Below are 19,381 nucleotides of genomic sequence, written 5' to 3'. Positions count from 1 at the left end.
ACTGCCTCAGAAACCCAAGGAGGGGTCGCTATGAGTCGGGGCCGACTCGATGGCAAACAACAACAACAACAACTCTTATCTTAAACTGTGAATTCCATGGAGGTGGAGGTCTTGTTAATCTGACTTATCCTTGGACCCCAGAGCTCCCTATAATTCTACGGAACTCTATCCTCTTAATGTATTGACTTGATCACAGCCTCTCCGTGTGACCCTGGAATTTTGTTCTCTCCACAGTTTAAAGAAAGGGCTGAGAACTGTGGTTTCTTGGGTCTGCCCTTGACTTTGAAGGCAGCCTCTGGAGATGTGGAGGCAGCTGCTGCCCATACTCTGCTGAGTCAGCAGGACAGACTGTGGGACCTCCCCCCTTTGTGCCCTTGTTATAAATAGCTCTGTCTCCGATCACTGGGGTCACCTCCCTTCAGGGCCGCCACAGGTAGCCAATTACTCTCAGGTTCTGCAGAGCCAATGGTGGGGGTTGGGTCTGAGTGGGAACACGGCCTGGAAGTAATCCACTAGCCATCTGTCTGGGAGAGAAAAATGGAAGGTCATTTAGGTCCCTGCACTGCAGCCATAGACAATCATTTGTGGCCTGAGAACAGAAGTAATGGACAGCTCTAGGATTTCAATTATATTCGGATCATTGAGTTACTTGGAATGCACTGGCAGACTGCGAGAGCCCTGGCCTATTGGGATAATGACGAGTGATGGGTCCCTTGGCTCTCTCCTTTCCAAGCTCCAGCACTGGTCACTGCAGGGCTGCCTGGGGGATTGCTAAGCTTCCAGCTCCTCACTGGTCTGTTGGTTATGGCCTAGTACCTGAGTTGGTGGGCTCTGGTGGAAGGGGTCCTAGCCAGTCTGGCTTGCCCCCTGGCTGCTAGTCCATTTGCATTGTATAAGGTCCAACAGGTAGAGATGCCTCTAGAGCTGGGAGGAAAAAAAAATCAAATTCTGCTCCGGGTGGCCTTAAACAAGTGACCTGACCCTGCTCATAGCCACTTTTATCACATACAAAATGGAAGGATGATAGTGCCTATGTGGTAAGTTTGAGGAAAAGACTAAGTGACATATGTAGTCAAATGACTCAGTGCAGTGCCTGCCACACAGAAGGCCTTCTGGGAATGGACTACCAAGGGCTCTGTTGCTAGGTATGGTAACTAACTCAAACTGGTTTATGTAAAACAACAATGGAGGTTATTATAGTGATTCAGGCACTTCTAGAACCCAAGTCTAAGAGGGCAGCTAGGCCTCAGAAAGATGACTCGGGGAATGAGGCTGGGCCCCCTTCTTCCTGCTCCTTCTATATGGCAGAAGTTGGCCATTCTGAGCACATTTCTTTTCCACTTTAGAGAACAATCTACTTGGAACCAGATTCTCTCAGTCCCAACTTCACATTTCTGGGAGTGAGAATCTACTTGGTCTGACTTGGATTGATTTTCTGTCTATTCTGATCTCAACAGGCATTGGTGGTTCAGTGGTAGAATTCTTGCGTTCCACGCAGGAGAACTGAGTTAGATGACCAGCCAACACATCTCATGTGTGGCCACCTCCTGTCTGTCAGTGGAGGCTTGTGTGTTGCTATGGTGTTCAACAGTTTTCAGTGGAGCTTCTAGACTAAGAAAGACTAGGAAGAAAGGCCTGGTAATCTACTTCCAAAAATAACCCAGTGAAAACTCTGTGGGTCACAATGGTCTGATCCACAACTGATCATGGAGATGATGCAAGGACCAGGCAGGGATTGGTTCACTTGTACATGGGGTAACCATGAGTTGATGGCAATTAACAATGACACTTGTGTCATTTGCTCTAGTCTAAAGGCTTCCAGGATGCTCGCCCTTGTAGGTAAAGAGGACGTCATGATGAGGTTTTGAGAAAAGTGCCAGTCTTGTGACTGCTTTAACCCAGGCCCTGCCCATGAGGACTCCACACTGGGTGGGGATCGACTTACATGGAGTCATTTTCATAATATGATTAGCACTGGGCTTAGTGAAGGTAACAGGCTGAGAACTAGTATTTCTGAGCACCATCAGACTGCCAGGCTCCCTCATGCCTGTTGTGGAGATAAGGTGATCCTCCCTGGGAGACAAAAGCACCATGCAGCAAGGACATGGCAGGACCAGGACCAAAATAGTAAGCCCATCAGTACCAGCCTTTGCTGGAAGCCAAGTCTGGGCATGGCTTTGGGATGATGGGATTCAGGCTCTGAGGTAGCCAGTATTCTGTACCTTTGCTTCTATGATCCTTGGCAATGAGTTTCCATCAACCTAGGCCCCATCAGATGCTTCAAAGATGCTTCAAAGATCTGGCATAGCCTTAGCTACAATTCTAAGCCCAGGAGGGAAACAAAGAATGATTCATGCTCTTTCTCAGACAATAAACACAAACCCACATTATTAATATTTACCTAGGGGCTTCTCTAAGGGCCCCAAAGAGCAAACAAATCACAGGGAGAGAAGGCATGGATGATGAGCTTTGCCGAGGCTGCTAGTTACTCCACAAGGAGCATAGACCCCAACATCAGACCTAAACAATGCTTGTCACTCTCTCTATCCTCCCTGTTTCACAGAGGGGCAAAACTGATGCCCAGAGAGGGCAGAGGGCTGGACCAAGATAAGCCAATTGGATGGTGGCAGAGGAGGGAACAGAATTTGGGAGCCTGACATGATGGAAAGAGCACAGGGCAGTAAACCTCAAGTCCCTCACCTGTAAAATAGAAATGGAAGAACTGACTGGGTGATGTTGTTGAGAGCTACCCTTAAGAGGTCCTGGCTCATGGTGACCTTATGCACAATGGGATTGACTGTTATGATCCACAGGGTTTTCACTGGCTGAGTTATTTGGAAGTATGTTCAAGCCTGTCTTTCCAGTCTGTCGGGAAGCTCCAATGAGTCTTATTTAGCATCATAGCAACATGTAAGCCTCCACTGACAGACGGTGGCTGCACATGAACGGCATGGCCAGGATCATTCCCAAGGCTCTTGCATGGAGGGCAGGAATTCTACCACTGAATCACCATTGCCCTCTGGGTGATGTTTACTAAGGTATAAAATGGCCCTCAGAGTACCAAGCCAAGTGTAGGTGTTCCACATAGAACAATATAGAGATGCAATGGTGAGGATGCTGCTTCCTGTCCTGATTTCCCAGTGTACATCGCCCTGCCCCCCCCCACCAAGTGGCCCTTATGCTCTGTGACCTGACCTCTCAGTTGATTAGATCAGAGGTGGACTCCTTCCCAAGCTGGGCCAATCAGAGCATCTCTCCTGTGAATTTTACTAAAAGAGGCTAGTTGGGACTGCTGGCTATTTGAACTGATGCTGAACAAGTCAGTTCAGGTAGATATGGTACAAAGAAGGGCAGAGAATGGAAGTCTTGTGTATGTGTGTGTGTGAGAGAGAGAGTGTGTGCAAGAGAGAGACAGGGAAAGGCAGGCTGTTGAGCTTGGGCTTTACTCTGAGAGTCTCCAGGAGCCACGGAAGAGGAGGGGATAGGTAAGGGAGGAAGTAACCAACCACCCTGTAGTTACTGGGGGTAGGGGAGTGGTTTCCATGAGGATCTGGGCTCCTCCAACTGGTTCAGCAGGAAGCAGCCTCTTTTTCTCCTCACCCTCCCCACTTCTCTCCTCATTTTCTCTCCTTCCCTCTGATCTCCTTGTTTCTCTCTCTTCGTCCTCTTGCTCCATCCCTTTCTCTTCTTCTTCTCCTCATTTCTCTCCATTATCTTCTTCTCCCGCCCCTCTTCTCTCTCTCCGCTTCTCTCCAGCCCTCCTCCCCACTTCCAAGCGCCAGCTGCTCCAAAGGCTGAGCTGCACTTGTGGTAGGCTGCAGCGCCACCTGCAGGCCAGAAACGAGACCGCCCGGGGTCTCCGCCCACTGGGTCCATCCAGGTGCCCCCTCCACCGCGATGCTGACATCGGTACCAGCCTGTCTCTGTCTCCCTTAACGCCCCTAATTACCAGCGAAGCTACTCTCTCAAAGCGGAGGACTGGTGAGTTTAATAACAGAATCCTTTCCCTTCACAGCCCTGCTCCCCAAGGTGCTGCCAAAGGATGGTCGCTGGCGCTCCTTGCTCTCCTGAGAACCTGGGCCCCATGGGGGGTCTCACATCCATATTACAGAAGGAGAAACAGAGGCTTAGACAGGGGAAAGGTGACGTGAATCGGCTCAGGATCCAGGAGGACCTCGCACTATTCTCTAGTTCATTTATTTGTTCAACAATCTTGTGGATACCTGCACAGTGTCCAGACAGGTTCTGGGTCCAAGGACAGTGGTAAAGTCCTTGCCTGGCAACAAGTAAAGTGACAGTTACAGTCCTGGGTCAGGATGTTGTCACTGGGGATTTGTCAATCTTTGTGGGAGCCCTAAAGAAGGTGCTGACAATTCAAATGGATTCCAGAAAATGTGGGGGAGAGGAAGTCCAAAAATGCTTCCCAGAGGAGTTCTGAGCTGATTTCTCCAGGTAAAGTAAGAATTTTCCAGGGAAATATGATGGGAAAGGTGTTCCAGGTAGGGGGAACAGCTTGTTCACAGGTATGAAGGCCAGAAAGTGAAGGAGGGCGTGAAGGCAATTAGGCCGGAGAGGTCAGCAGGCGTCAGACCACAAAGGGCTTTGAGAGCTTCCTGTTTGCCCTGTGTCTATAGTCAATACTGACACAATATAAACTAATAACAGTAACAATACAAATAATTACTACTACTACTATTACTGGGAGCTCTGGTGGCATAGTGCCTAAGGCACTTGACTGCTAACCAGAAGGCTGGTGTTCAAACCCACCAGCCACTCCTCAGAAGGAAGGTTGGGCACTCTACTTCTGTAGCGTAACTGCCTCAGAAACCCAAGGAGGGGTTTCTATGGCAATAGGTTTTACTACTATTACTATGGAGCCCTGGATGATGCCAAAGATTAACATACTGCTAACCAAAAAGATGGAGATTTAAGTGCGTTAGTTATAGAGGCAACTGGGAATAAAAGCCTGATAATCTAAACCAAAAACTCGAACTCGTTGCCATTGAGTCAATTTCAATTCGTAGCAACCCTATAGGACAACTAAAACTGTCCCTCATAAGCAGACTGCCACCTCTTTCTCCCTTTAAGCAGCTGGGGGGTTCAGAGCAGACCTTTCCTTTCACAGGTGAGTGCTTAATTACTGCGCCACCAGAGCTTCTGAAGAATCAACCACTGAACCCCTATGAAGCACAGTTGTGCTCTGACGCATGTTGGAACCGAAGGCCGTGAGCTGGGATCCACTAACCAGCAATGGGTTTGGTTTTGGATCTCCCTCTGAGAGCTCTGGGAAGGCAGGGGAATTCCAGGGCTCACCAGCCTAGAGGTTTTCTCTGGCTGACCAAAGAGTGGGTATGATTCCCAAATGAGGTTTGCAACTGTGCATCTTTCCCTTAAATGGACACTGGGCTGAGGAGAAAGAAGTAAGAGAAACCTGTCTTATTTCCAGAAATGATCCAAGATGCAAGTTTGGAGTCATTTTAGATGAGAGATTTACAGGGTTTTACACACTGGTAGTGTAGTGCCTAGGAGCTCTGGTAGCATAGTGCCTAAGGCACTTGACTGCAAACCAGAAGGCTGGTGGTTCAAAGCCACCAGCCACTCCTTGGAAGGAAGGTTGGGCATAGTGATACTGCCATAGTGATACTGCCTCAGAAACCCAAGAAGGGGTCACTATGAGTCAGGTTCAACTTGATGGCACATAACAACAACAACAATTATTTGGAGAGTTTTGAATTATTATTATTATTTTTCTCTCCCTTCTGTCTGCGTCTCTGCTTTATCATGACAGGACCAGGGACGAGGCCCTGTGAAGGTGAAGTTCAAAAGGACCAGGGATCTGGAGCCAGGCCTGAGGAGTCAGTGAAGGGACCCAGCATGCGCGAGACTTCTGTGCTGACCCAGGTATCAGGCTCCAACTTCGTGAGGGTAAGGGTGGAGCTAGGTTTCAATGAGGGGGACAAAGGCACAGGGATGGAGAGGGACTCAAGAAAGCAAAGTTTGCCCTGTGCTCAGGCCCCTCCCCTACCTCCACGCTGCAGGCACAATAAAGGGTCCTCACGCATACCCGACTCTGCCATGTACTGGGCCTTTGCACATGTTATGCCCCTGCCAGGAATGCCCTGCTCCCTTCTGGTTAAGCCTCATTCTTTAAGGCCCAGTCCCCCCAATGGGAAGGCTGCCTGCTGCAGCTCTCCCCCCTTCCTTGCCCCCTCCCTCACTATGGCTCTCTTAAGACCATTCTTTTGGAATGGCACCCTTACTTTTGGAAAGTCCTTCCTCCATCAGATAAAAAATACTAAAAAACACTCATATCCCACATTAAATACAAATTATATTTGTGTTTATATAACTATGCAAATTCCTAGTTGGAGTGAAAGGTGAACGACCAGTTGATAATGTTATGCTTTGCACACATTTGATTAAACATTTATCACTTTCAGTTTTTGTAGTTTTCCATTTTATTTTGCAGCCTTAAACATTTTCGTAGGCCCTTAAGAGCTCTTAAGCCCTGGCACTGTGCCCAGAAAGAAATGTCAGACAGAGAAAACGCTTCCCTCTCCCTTCTCAGATGCCATCCAAATGCTTGCCTCCTTTGACCCCCACACAGGACCACCAGGTGGCGCTGTAATAATCTGTTCCTGTGTGTTCCCACTGGACAGGAAGCGCTTTGAGGCTGGGTACAGCTTCCCATCATCTCTTTATGCTGCACATTCTTGGCCAGGACAGACACAGAAAAGTTAATGTTTTTTGAAAGAAAGAAAGAGGGGAGAGAAAGAAGGACGGAGGGAGGAAGGGAAGAATGAGTTAAAAGGAAGGGAGGGAGAGAGTAACTCTGAGCTTTAACCAGAGCAGACCTGCAGGAAAGAGTAGATTTATTGTCTGTGGGTTGTGGGTTCAGGGACAGGGTGAAGGGCTCTCTGGTTTCCCCCTCAATCCTTCCCACACTGGGTTTCTGAGTCCCCTTTGCCAGAGAAGCAAGCTGCTTCTTCCCCCAGAGACTGCGTGATTAATGGTATATTGCTGAGATGTTGGTGAAGGTCAGCCCCTCTCTCTCACACTTCTCTTCTTCACAAGTCACATCTTTACAAACCAACACCTGAAGGCTGACACAGCCCCTTGTTTGCTCTCCAACAGCTTCTCCCAGCAGGGCCTTCCTCTGTCCTCTCTCCTAGCAGGTGCGGGTGGTACAGTTGTTGTTGTTATGTGCCATCGATTCAGCCCTGACTCATAGCGGTTTCTCTCCTTGGGTTTCCAAGGCGGTATCACTAGGAAGTAGATTGCCCCATCTTCCTTCCCAAGAGTGGCTGGTGGGTGGTACAGAACAGGAAGCAAATGAGAGCAACTCTAGACAGAATATCCCACCCCCTCTGCAGGAAAATAGATATTTCAGTAGCAACTTGGCTGGTTAGAACTGGATTGGATGTACCAAGGTCATGTCTCTGAAAGAGAATGACTCATCATACCCCACAGGCTAGTGTCCACACTATCTGCCCTTACCTGGCCAGATCCAGGTCATACCCACTTTTCCTCCTCCATTTCATACTCTCTCCCTCTGCTCACTCCACTTGACACTCCTTGAACAGACCAACATAAACCCACCTCAGAGCCTTTGCATGTTCCTTTACCTGGAACAATTTTTCCCCAGTTGTTTGCATGCCTCACTCCCTGGATTCATTTGCTGACTGATCAAATGTGACCTCCTGAGAAAGCATCCCCTTCCCATACCATCAAAAAAGAGCCCCTTTCCCCTGAAAGACTGAGTTTCCCAGGCAGTTAGATTGCCCAATCTTCCTTCCGAGGAGTGACTGGTGGGTTTGAACCACCAGCCTTCTGGTTAGCAGTCAAATGCCTTAGGCACTACACCACCAGAGCTCCCAAGAGACCCACAGTATGGTTGATTCAAGGTTTGGTAAAAAGCTAAGTTCATAAGAAGGAAAGAAAGGGGTTTCCTGAGCACCTATGATATGCCAGTGGCCAGAGCCACCCCTGTGACCTTATCCAATCTTCTCTGAGAGAAAAAAGCATCATTTTCTCTCTTTCACAGGTCAGGAAACTGAGGCTCAGAGAGGTGAGTAACTTGCCCAAGGTCATGCAGTTGTGAGTGACAGAGCAGCTCTCTGTCTACCATCTGAAGATGGAGGTTTGGGATCCTTGACATTGGAGGCTGTAGCTGTTGTTATGGATGTGGGTGAGACTGTCCAGAGAGACTGTAGACAGTGAAGAGAATGAGAAAAGGAGTTTGAGAACCATTAATAATAATGGGTTGTGTTGATCAAAGACAAGATGTGAAGGAGGACATCCGAGCAAAGTGGATTGAGATGAATCAGCCACTGGAGCAGGAGGAGGCTAGTAGGAAGAGAGAGTCGGAGAAGTCAGGAAGTGGTCTGTCAATTGTAGTCAACAGTGATCCAGCTGGGGAGTGGGGCAGTTATTCAACCTCTGAGCCTTCATAGCCTCATCTGTGAAATGAGGCTAATATGTGTTGCTGTTGCTAGCTATCATCAAGTTGGCCCCAACTCATGGCAAACCCCATGCACAATGGGATTGAACTGTTGTGGCATAGAGTTTCATTGGATAATTTTTGGAAGTAGATGGCAAAATCTTTCTTCTTAGTCTATCTCAGTCTAGAAGCTTCTCTGAAACCTGTTCTGCATCATAGCAACACATAGTCCTCCATTAACGGATGGGTGGTGGCTGCACTTGATGTGCACTGGCCAGAAATTAAACTGAGTCTTCCATATGGACATTGAGAATGCTACCACTGCCCCCAGTAGGTGACAATACCTAACTTACAGGGTTGCACTGCAGGTGAAATTAGGAGGATACATGAAGTGCTCTGACCAGCTCTTTGCAGATGGGGATCACTAAGTAGACACCATCTACTTTCCTATTTTGGCTTGGTTTGGTTCTGGGTCCCCTCTAGGACATGAGTCAGTGCCTAGCCCCTGCAATGGCCCACACAGTAAGCTCCAGGGGAAACACCTCTGGCCTGGAGTCAGGAGGTTCCCTGACCACCTTAACTCACTGTGTGATCTCAGGCACATCCCTCCCTTGGTGGCCCTGATTCTCCATCTTTCTACAAAGGGGCCGGAAAAGACAGATGCTCACCAGACTCCCTGCTGTATCTAAGACCCAGAGATACTGAGGTCAGTCTGCACCCCCATCCACAGATCACTGGGCCTGGGGAGATGAAAGTGACAGAAGCCCCTCCTCCCCAGGACAGAAAAGGATGGAACACCCACTTACTCTTGTGGCTGCCATTTAATGTTTATTGGTCACTCTGTGCTGGGGGCTGAGCTGAGCACTTGATAGCCTTTAATTACCTCAGATGGGTGACAGACAGCTAGCCCCCTCCTGTAAGGCAGGAAAACTATATATACGTGGGAAAGCGAAGGTCCCATGAAAGTGGTACTGATTCTAGCTCATGCTAGAAGCCTCTTCTCTAAGAGAATTGTGCTAAGAAAGAACATTAAGGCCCCCCTCAAAAAAAGAAATTCACTGCCATCGAGTCATTTCTGACTCAGCAAGCCCTCCTTGGGTTTCTGAGGCAGTATCTCTATGGAAGTAGATTGCTCAGTCTTCCTTTTTAGAAAGAACATTGGGAGTATTATTCCATTCAGCCCCCAGTCTTTCCCTTTAGTAAATGTGGATATTTTGAACCCCATTTCACAGAGAGAAAACAGAGCTCAGAGATGTAATCCATACCGCAGGCTGTATTCTTCAACCTTCATCAGTAGGTGCCTTAAGTCATCCTCACTTTCAGCAAGCAAAGTTGTATTGTCTGCATATCTCAGGTTGTTAATGATTCTTCCTCCAATCCTGATACCACGTTTTTCTTCATATAGTCCAGCTTCTCGGATTATTTGCTCAACATATAGATTGAATAAGTGTGGAGACAGAATACAACCCTGACGCACTCCCTTCTTGATTTTAAACCATGTAGTGTCCCCTTGTTCTGTTAGAATGAGAGCCTCCTGGTCAAGGTACAGATTCCTCATGAGTACAATCAAGTGCTCGGGAATTCCCATTCTTCTCAATGTCATCCATAATTTGTCATGATCCACACAATCAAATGCCTTTGCATAGTCAATAAAACACAAGTAAACATCTTTCTGGTATTCTTTTCCTTGACCCAAGATCCATCTGACAACAGCTATGATATCCTTTGTTCCACGTCCCAAGAAGGGAGTGCGTCAGGGTTGTACTCTTTCTCCACACTTATTCAATCTATATGCTGAGCAAATAATCTGAGAAGCTGGACTATATGAAGAAAAACGTGGTATCAGGATTGGAGGAAGAATCATTAACAACCTGAGATATGCAGACGATACAACTTTGCTTGCTGAAAGTGAGGATGACTTAAGGCACCTACTGATGAAGGTTGAAGAATACAGTCTGCAGTATGGATTACATCTCAACATAAAGAAAACAAAAATCCTCACAACTGGACCAATGAGCAGCATCACAATCAATGGAGAGAAGATTGAGGTTGTCAAGGAATTCACATTGCTTGGTTCTACAATCGATGCCAACGGAAGCAGCAGTCAGGACATTAGATGACGTGTAGCATTGGGAAAGTCAACTGCGAAGGAACTGTTTCAAGTGCTGAGGAGCAAGGATATCTCCTTGAGGACTAAGGTGCGCCTGACACAAGCCATGATATTTCCAATCACCTTGTATGCATGTGAGAGCTGAACAATGAATAGGGAAGACTGAAGAAGAGTTGATGCTTTTGAGTTGTGGTGCTGGCGAAGAATGCTGAAAGTACCATGGACTGCTAAAAGAACTAACAGATCTGTCCTAGAGGAAGTGCAGCCAGAATGCTCCTTGGAAGCGAGAATGGCCGGACTTCGTCTCACCTATTTTGGTCATGTTGTAAGAAGGGACCATTCCCTGGAGAAGGATGTCATCCTTGGTAGGGTGGAGGGTTGACGAAAGAGGGGGAGGCCTTCAACGAGATGGATTGATACAGTGGCTGCGATGATGGGCTCGAGTATAGCAGGGATTGTGGGGCTGGTGCGGGATCGGGCAGTGTTTCGTTCTGCTGTGCATGGGGTCGCTATGAGTCGGAAACGACTCGACGGCACTTAACAACAACAACAACAACAAGATCACATAACTGGTACATGCCACAGCCATATTTTCAATGCACACAGCCTGGCTCTAGAACTTCACAGTTCACCCCTCCACTGTGTGGTTTCATTGGGAGAGGAGATGCCCAGCCTGTGAGGTCTAGGGCAAGACTCTGTTATTCTGTATAGCCCCTGCTCCTGCCAGGTCATGTTCATTAGCACACAATGTGAGTTCATTTTGTTGGATGACCTGACCCTCAGTATTGAGTATCATCACCCATGCTTGATATGAAGGGTGGTATTTTATCTCTGAGCAAATTCATCTGTCCCAGGGATCCCTGGGAGGGTAAACTATTCCATCATACTGAGTTGGGTGTGACCCAGGCAGGACAGCAAAGGGGACACCAATGCCAAACAGACCTAGGCTAGGTCCTGGCACCACCATGTTGTAAAGTGCAAACTTGAACAAGCTTCCTGGAGTTTCTGCATTTGCAACATGGGCACAATGCACAACATGGCATCCTTGGGAAGATTCAAAGGACATGAGGCAGAGAAGGGAACTGATACTCAGAAATGTTAAAGAAAAGGCTCAAGGTAAGTAGTAGAGTCAGGACTCAAACCCAGATCTGTTAGCTGCTAAGCCTGTGTTCTAACCACTAGTTTTTACTGCCCTCTTTGTTTAAGCACAAGAAACTCTGATGGTGTAGTGGTTAAAGCATTTGGCTGCTAACGAAAATGTTGGTGGTTCAAACCCACCAGCCATTCCACAGAAGAAAGACAAAGCAATTTGCTTCCATGAAGATTTACAGCCTTGGAAACCCTATGAGGGTTGCTCTGAGTCAGAATGGACTTGATAGCAGTGAATTTGGTTTGAGTTTTGTTTAAACACACACACACACACACACGCACACCACTTACCAGCTGTGGGACCTTGGTCCAGGACCTCATCGTTGTAAGCCTTGGTTTCCTCATCTACAAATGGGGGATGATGATACTACTTTGCATCAGGATTTCCCATTATCTATGCAGATTGCCTAGCACACAGTAATGCCCCTGAGTTGGTAGGTGAGATGGTGATGGTGACAGTGACGATGATGAGGATAATGATGGTGGTGGTAAAAATGATCAAGATGGAAAATACTGGTAGAAATTAACAGGTTCGATGGGGAGAAGAAGGTCCATCAAGGAAATACCCTGCCCCTGGTAGGAGAGAGGAGGGAGCTAACTGTAGAAATGCCCCCAAGCTGCCAGCCACAATTTCTCCTGCTATCCCTCACCGCCTGCCTCATAGGAGAAGATCCAGGAAGAGGACTCAAGTGAGGGTGGCTGACTCGCCCTCTGGGCATAGGCTATTGTCCTGCTGCCCAGGGTAGGCCTGGAGCGGCATCTGAGAGAAGGGCTGGAGAGGTGCAGGTGGGCAGAAGCACAGCACGTGGGGGCTTGTTTGAAGGAGAGGGAGACCCCACGGCAGCACTGGCCTGAGCCCAGGTTGTTTTCCTGATCTAATTAGCATCGCTGAGAATTAAACTACACACTCAAGCATAATCCAGCTCCCCTGAGAATGTCCCAGAACTAACACTGCTTAAATATGAAATGGTTCCTGTCCTAGGGGCCCTGCGTCAAGGAGGCGTGAACCAGAAACAAAAGCTGTAATTATCAGTTCTGATTACATACAGTGTGCTAAAAGAAAAGAAAAGAAAAACCTTACTCCCCCTACCATACCCCAGTAAAACAATTAACATTTTGAACTTTTCTGCACCATTTAAAAGGACATAGTTGTTTTTATATTGTTATTATTCTCTAGTTCCTTTCATTTTTTAGTTCCAGTTATTCACCCAGGTCATTTGCTGAGCACCTATGTGCCAACCACGTGCTGAGTGAAGAGATGAGAGAGAAATACACCAGACAAGGTGCCCACTCCTGGGGCTTACATTTGGTGCATTTAGTGATGACGTACATCTATTTTATCACTGCTGTGTCACCAGAGGCATCTAGCAGATAATAATAACTCAACAAATATTTGTTCAAGTGAATGAATGAATGATTGAACAAAAACCCATATAAATGATACCAAGGAATATAGAACTTATCCTCAGGACAGAGGGGAGTCATCCAAACTTTTTAAGAAATAAGTGACAGCATCTGATTTAAGAGATCTTCTGCTGAAATGGTAGGAGAGAGAAGGCTGTGCTCATTGTGTGAGCTGACAAGGTCTGGACCAGGGCAGTGACAGTGGAGAGATTAGAATGAGTTGGAACATGAAGATATCAGGATGTCTTGGTGCCTGCTTGGTGGTTAGTATGGGGCAGTTGGGGGTATCAAGGGCAAGTGTCTCAACTGCTGATGTTGGGAGCTGATTGGGAGGGCAGAACAAGCTCAAGGAGACTGAGGAGTTAGATTTGGATGGACTATGCTCGACAGGCCTGTGGCATTCAGGCTCACAGAAGAGGCTCCAATGATACAGAGCATGAGCCAGGAGATATGATGCTACGTCCAAAGGAGTGAATGAGGAATGGTAGAATTGTGGCATGTCTGCAGGGGGATGATGAGATTCAAAGTACTGCTGGTTTGGGGTAAAGGAGGGCATAGTGGAGGTCTAATTTTCAGAGTGAGTGAGTCCTAGAGCTGGGCTCAGATTGGAGCAGGGCAGGGTGGACCTTTCAAAACCACCAAAAAACATGGAGAGACACCTGGAGTTGTATGGACAGTGACTGTGTCATGGGGTGGGAGCTCAGACAGCCAATTCATAGGGACTCAAACGAAAAGTACAGCTCTGGGCAGGGAGTTCCAGGGCCAAAACCAAGCCCTGTGACTGGACCAGGGTAAGTTGATTTTAACTGTTGTGCCGGATCCTTGTAGCTGGACCTATCTACTTGAGTGGCCAGGTCTCATGGAAATCCCATCTGACTGGAGGCCCACCCTCCCATCCCATCTATGGGAAGACTGACCTGTTCCCCTCACTCCTCCTCTCTAATCACTCCCTACACACACACACCTCAACAAGTGAAAGGCCCAAATTCCCTGTTTACTGACTTTCCAGCTTCCAGTAGCTGCAGCATTTTTTTTTTTCCCTCCCTAATCTAACATTTTCTCAGCTTTCACAAAGACTCTGATCCAAGGCTAAAGGGCACCTGTGTCGTCAGTTCTCAATATAAATGTCTTCCATCACCTGTCAGAGATCTGGCCAGGCCAAGAAATCCAATCCACACGGAGAGGAGACAGAGTGGAGGGCAAGGGTGGGGAGACACGTTCCATCTCAGCCCAACATCAGCCAGAATCCTGTGCCAAGAGTCTCCACCCCAGAGGCCAATAGAGGTCCATCTGCCCCACCAGTCCCTGGAGCTCTTCCCACCTGGTGCACACATCTGATTCTGGGCCCCTGAACCCTGTTCCAACATCTTGGAGGAGAATGGTGCATTTCACCTTACAGGCTGAGAAAACACAGAAGGATTGCCACAACCCCTCCCCCACCCCAAAACCAATGTCTTAAAGCCTCCCTAATTTTCATCAAAAACAAGTAGGGCTGAGGACACTTGGGTTTGTGATCAGCCCTGACACTTTGTCTGGATGTGGATTTCACAGTGGCTGACATCCACCCAGGCCTGGCTGTCATGATCTATCTATTCCTCTGCCTCCAGTCAGTGACAAAGGCATGTTTCCTGGTGGGAAAGGCCAGCCTGGCTGCACCTTCTCAGTGGCAGGAATCAGGTGGGGGTGGGATGAAACCACTGCAGAGAGCTCTGGTTACCATGGGAACAGGGTGGCCTCAGCCAGGCTCCAACTTCCAGAATAAGGTCCCTGGGTTCCATCACTGTCCCTTGTGCAAGTGAAAGCAACCCCTTCCCATCTCAGAACTTCCCAGGCAGATAACTCAGGCTCCTTCTGGAACAATCTTTATCTGCCACCCACAGACCAGTGGGGGTGAGAAGAGAAAGGCTCAACTCAGCACCTTTGGGTTTTGAGACTTGGCTGCTGGGGCTGCAAACACAAACTGCCCTCACAGTACCCCAGCATCAGCCTTGGCTTCTCTGTGAATGTTTCTTTCTGATATATCCAAATCCCCAGAACCCTGATGAAGGCTTTCAGGCCTTTGCCATTTTCCACTCCCTCCAAAGCAGGTTGATCCCAAATGGCCATGCTGGCATTTACCAGCTGCCCTGCTGGTCTTCACAACACAGCTAGGCTCAGTCCTGGATCCTGGAGCCTCTTCCCGTGTGGCTGAGGCTGCCAGCTGAGAAGGAAGCCAATGCAGGAAATAGAAGGACTGAGTGCTAATGATATAACTCATGTACCTGGATCCAGTGACAGCTGAAGCTTCTTCTACCTAGACTTTCAGTTCTGTGATCCAGTGAATCACCAAGTTTCTTTTTATGTGTTTACTTCTTTAGCCCAGGAGGTGGGCATCTGTTGTGGTTTGGATCGTTTTGGACCAGGGTCCTGGAGCAGCTGACACCTGTCCTGACCAGCCCTTCACCCCTGCAATGACCTGCAAAGGGACCCTCATGACTGCTGGAACTTTGGTCCTGAGCCCCAACCAAAACCCTGTGGTTTCACAGAGCTACATCTTGTCATACTAGGAGAACCCCATTTTCCCAGATCACACTCTTAGTATCACTGTCTATAGGCCAGTTCTGTACAAGTCACTGTAGAGTTCACAATTTACTTCCATACAAACCTTCCCACTTGACCAGTAGGGGTGTTAGTGTTTCAAGTGAGGCAACTATCACCCAGGAGGTTTTTAACATGCTCGAGGTCACACAATTAGGAAGTGTCAGCAGATTCCCTGAGCCCAGGTCTAAAGTCTGTCTAGCCAAAATGCAATCTCAGTGTCTAGAAGTAAGACCTATTGGAGCAGGTGCTATCTGTATACTCACAAATAAATAAATTAATAATCATTGATGCTTTTAAATCACTTGAGTATCCTCAATCCCCTAAGCACATCTGGCTTCTCCTGGGCTGCTCCCCCCAGAGCAAGGGCTGAGGGTGGCCAGGAAGTTGTATGCCTAAGGATATTTCTGGGTATTGTGACCTTGGCCCTGGAATTGAAGGCTTTGCGTGATGGCCATTGACTTTCTTCCCCAGACCTAGCCTTTATTACCTCCTGTGATGCCTTCCAGTGATGGGAACATCAGTCCAATTCAACACTCAAGGTTGTGGGTGCTCACAGGGGCACCTGCATCAGTGAGGGGGGTGAGGAGAGTCCTGCAGACCATGAAAGGGTTTGTCCACCTGTCTAAGGAGTCTGGATTTTATAAGCTGATGCAGTGGGGAGCCCTCAAAAGATGAAATGTGTGAGTAAGGGAAAGAGTGAGAGAAGATCAATGCTTTGCTTTTGAAGGTCATTCTCAGAGAACAGCACACAGGCCCTTCTGAGCAGCACCTGGCACATAGTAGGGGCTCAGAAAACACTTAAGAGATAGAATGGCATATCTTGTTAGGAGCTGTGGGGGATTCAATAATAAGTTTCTATGGTGTTCCTTAAGGAACCATTCTCTGGAGAAGGCTCTCATGCTTGGTAAAGTGCAGGGTCAGTGAAAAAAAGGAAGGCCCTTGATGAAATGGATTGACACAGTGGCTTCCACGATCAGGTCAGGTAAAGCAAGGATTGTGAGGCTGGGACAGGATGGGGCAGTGTTTCATTCTGTTGTACATAGGGTCACCATGAACTGACTCTACAGCACCTAACAACATAACAACAACATAGTGTTCCTTGAGTCCCTGGAAGAAGAGAGAAGGACACTAATGACCCCCACTGACCTACCCACCCACCACCTGCCTTTCAATGCAGCCCAGTCCCTGGCTCTAGAGCAGTGTCCTCTCTTCCCGAAGGACTATAGCCAATTCAGGTAGGTCTGGAGGTCAAAGTAGGAGTGAGACTTCCTACTTCCTCCCACCCTGAGCATGGCTGGGTCTGCAAAACTGACATGCCCTTTCACTGGAGACAGTGGAGGAGGAAAGGGGGAGGGAGAGAGCCACTCATCACATTCCACAGGGATTCTGCCTACTAGTGAGCATGGTCCCATCAGTGTTCTGGCACTGACCAATCATGCCTCTTCCTTCCTTGGAGAGTGTAAAAAAGTCTTGGAAGGGCAACAGAGATGCATCTAACATGGGACAAATATAAGCATCCTCCCTAAACACACAATAGGGAGTCAGACTAGGTTAATGACTATAATAGTGATTTAAAAAAAAGGCACTGGAAACACAAAGGTAAAGAATATTTATTTAAATTAGGAATTAAAGGAAGCTTTCAGAAAGTCTGCCTTTGACCTTAGCCTTGAAGATGGAGTAGGATTCTAATAGGTTGAGATGGAACTTGCTGGAGTGGGAAGTGGGGGTGGAATGCAAAGAATGCAATAGAAAAATATGGATTTGGGCAAAGGGGACCTAATAGAAGAAGTAAGGGCTGGTGAGCATAAAGGCAGAAGATCTGAAGAAGAAACAGACACTAAAATATATGCTTATCATATATCAGATAGCCCAGGCTAGGACAAACATTACTGATTTGGGAATGGGGTATGAATCTTGGAATCACATAGCCTTAGATTCCTAACAAGCTTTAAATGAGAAGAACAAAATTAAACTATCCTTCTTCTTAGAAGGGGAGCTCTGGTAGCATAATGCCTAAGGCACTTGACTGCTAACCAGAAGGTTGGTGGTTGATACCCACCAGCCACTCCTCGGAAGGAAGGTTGGGCAATCTACTTCTGTAGTGATACTGCCTCGGCAACCCAAGGAGGGGTCGCTATGAGTCAGGTCCGACTCAACGGCACATAACAACAACATCTCCTTAGAAGGATCTCTGGTAGCATAGTGGTTAAAGCATTCAATTGCTAACCAAAGGTTGATGATTGGAATCCACCAGCCCCTCTGCAGGAGAAAGATGAGGGAGCCTGCTTCTGTAAAAATTTACAGTCTTAGAAACCCTATGGGGCAAGTCTAGTCTATCCTACAAGGATCATTATGAGTTGGACTTGAATCAATGGCAGTGTGTTTGAGTTTTTGGTAAAGCCTCAGGCTGTCACTTGTCAGTTTTTGAACTGTGGTGGTTGCACATTGTTGTTATGCTGGAATCTATGCCACCAGTACTTCCAATACCACTCATGGTGGACAAGTTTCAGTGGAGCTTCTAGACTAAGACAAACTAGGAAGGAGGACCTACTGATCTACTTCTGAAAAAAAAAAAAAAAAAAAAAGGCTAGCAAAATCTTATGAATAGCAATGGAACATTATCTGATATAGTGTTAGATGAGCCTCTCAGGATGGAAAACACTAAAAATACAACTGCCTCCCTAGAGTGGACCATAATGACATCGATGGAGTAAAGCTTTCAGAACATTCATTTGCTTATGTGGCATGACTCAAAATGAGAAGAATCAGCTGGAAACATAAATTAGTAATTGTAACAGGGAACGTGCAAATTATGAATCTAGGAAAACTGGAAGATGTCAATAATGAAATGGAATGTCACACAGGGAGGAATGTTGCTGCAGTCACAGAACAGAATGTATATGAATTGTTGAATGGAAAACCAATTTGCTGTATAAACTTTCACCCAAATCACAGTTTGAAAAAAAGAAAGAAAATAAATAGATTACAGCCTAGAATCCCTATCTGGCAGTTCTACTCTGTCAGAAACTCTGCGGGAAAAAAAAAAAAAATGGAATGCATATCATTATATGTGTAGGCCTATAATGATATCCTAGGCATTAGTGATCTGATATGGACTGATACGGGGTAATTTGAATCAGAGAATCATGGATTTGAACCACTTACCTTCTGGTCAGCAACCAAATGCCTTATCCACTATGCCATAAGAGCTCCTTTAATATTGTTTACTAGGAATGACAAATTGAAGAGAAATGACATCATTCATAATGAAAGAGTATATTTCAAGATCTCTCCTGAAGTGCAACACTGTCAGCAACAGTATAGTATCCATATGCCTATAAGGAAGACCAGTGTATATGACTATTATTCAAATTAACGCACCAACCACTAATGACAAAGATGAAGAGATTGGAGATTTACACCAACTTCTGCAGTCTGAAATTGAGCAAACAGGCAATCAAAATACATTGACAATTACTGGTGATCGGAATGTGAAAGTTGAAAACAAAGAAGAAAGATCAGTAGTTGATCTTGGTGATAGAAACAACACTGGAGGTTGTGTGATAGAATTTTGTAAGATCCACAACTTATGCATTGCAAATATATTTTTTTAACAACATAAGCAACTATGCACCTGTCTTTCATGAGATGAAATGCACAGGAAACAAATTGATTATATCCATAGAAAGAGATGATGG

Source organism: Orycteropus afer, unplaced genomic scaffold (assembly GCF_000298275.1).
Source record: "Orycteropus afer afer isolate SDZICR_OR568_19922 unplaced genomic scaffold, OryAfe1.0 scaffold00433, whole genome shotgun sequence".
Classification (NCBI taxonomy): domain Eukaryota; kingdom Metazoa; phylum Chordata; class Mammalia; order Tubulidentata; family Orycteropodidae; genus Orycteropus; species Orycteropus afer.
The sequence above is the reverse complement of the archived record's forward strand: the minus strand, read 5'-3'. Positions refer to the sequence as shown.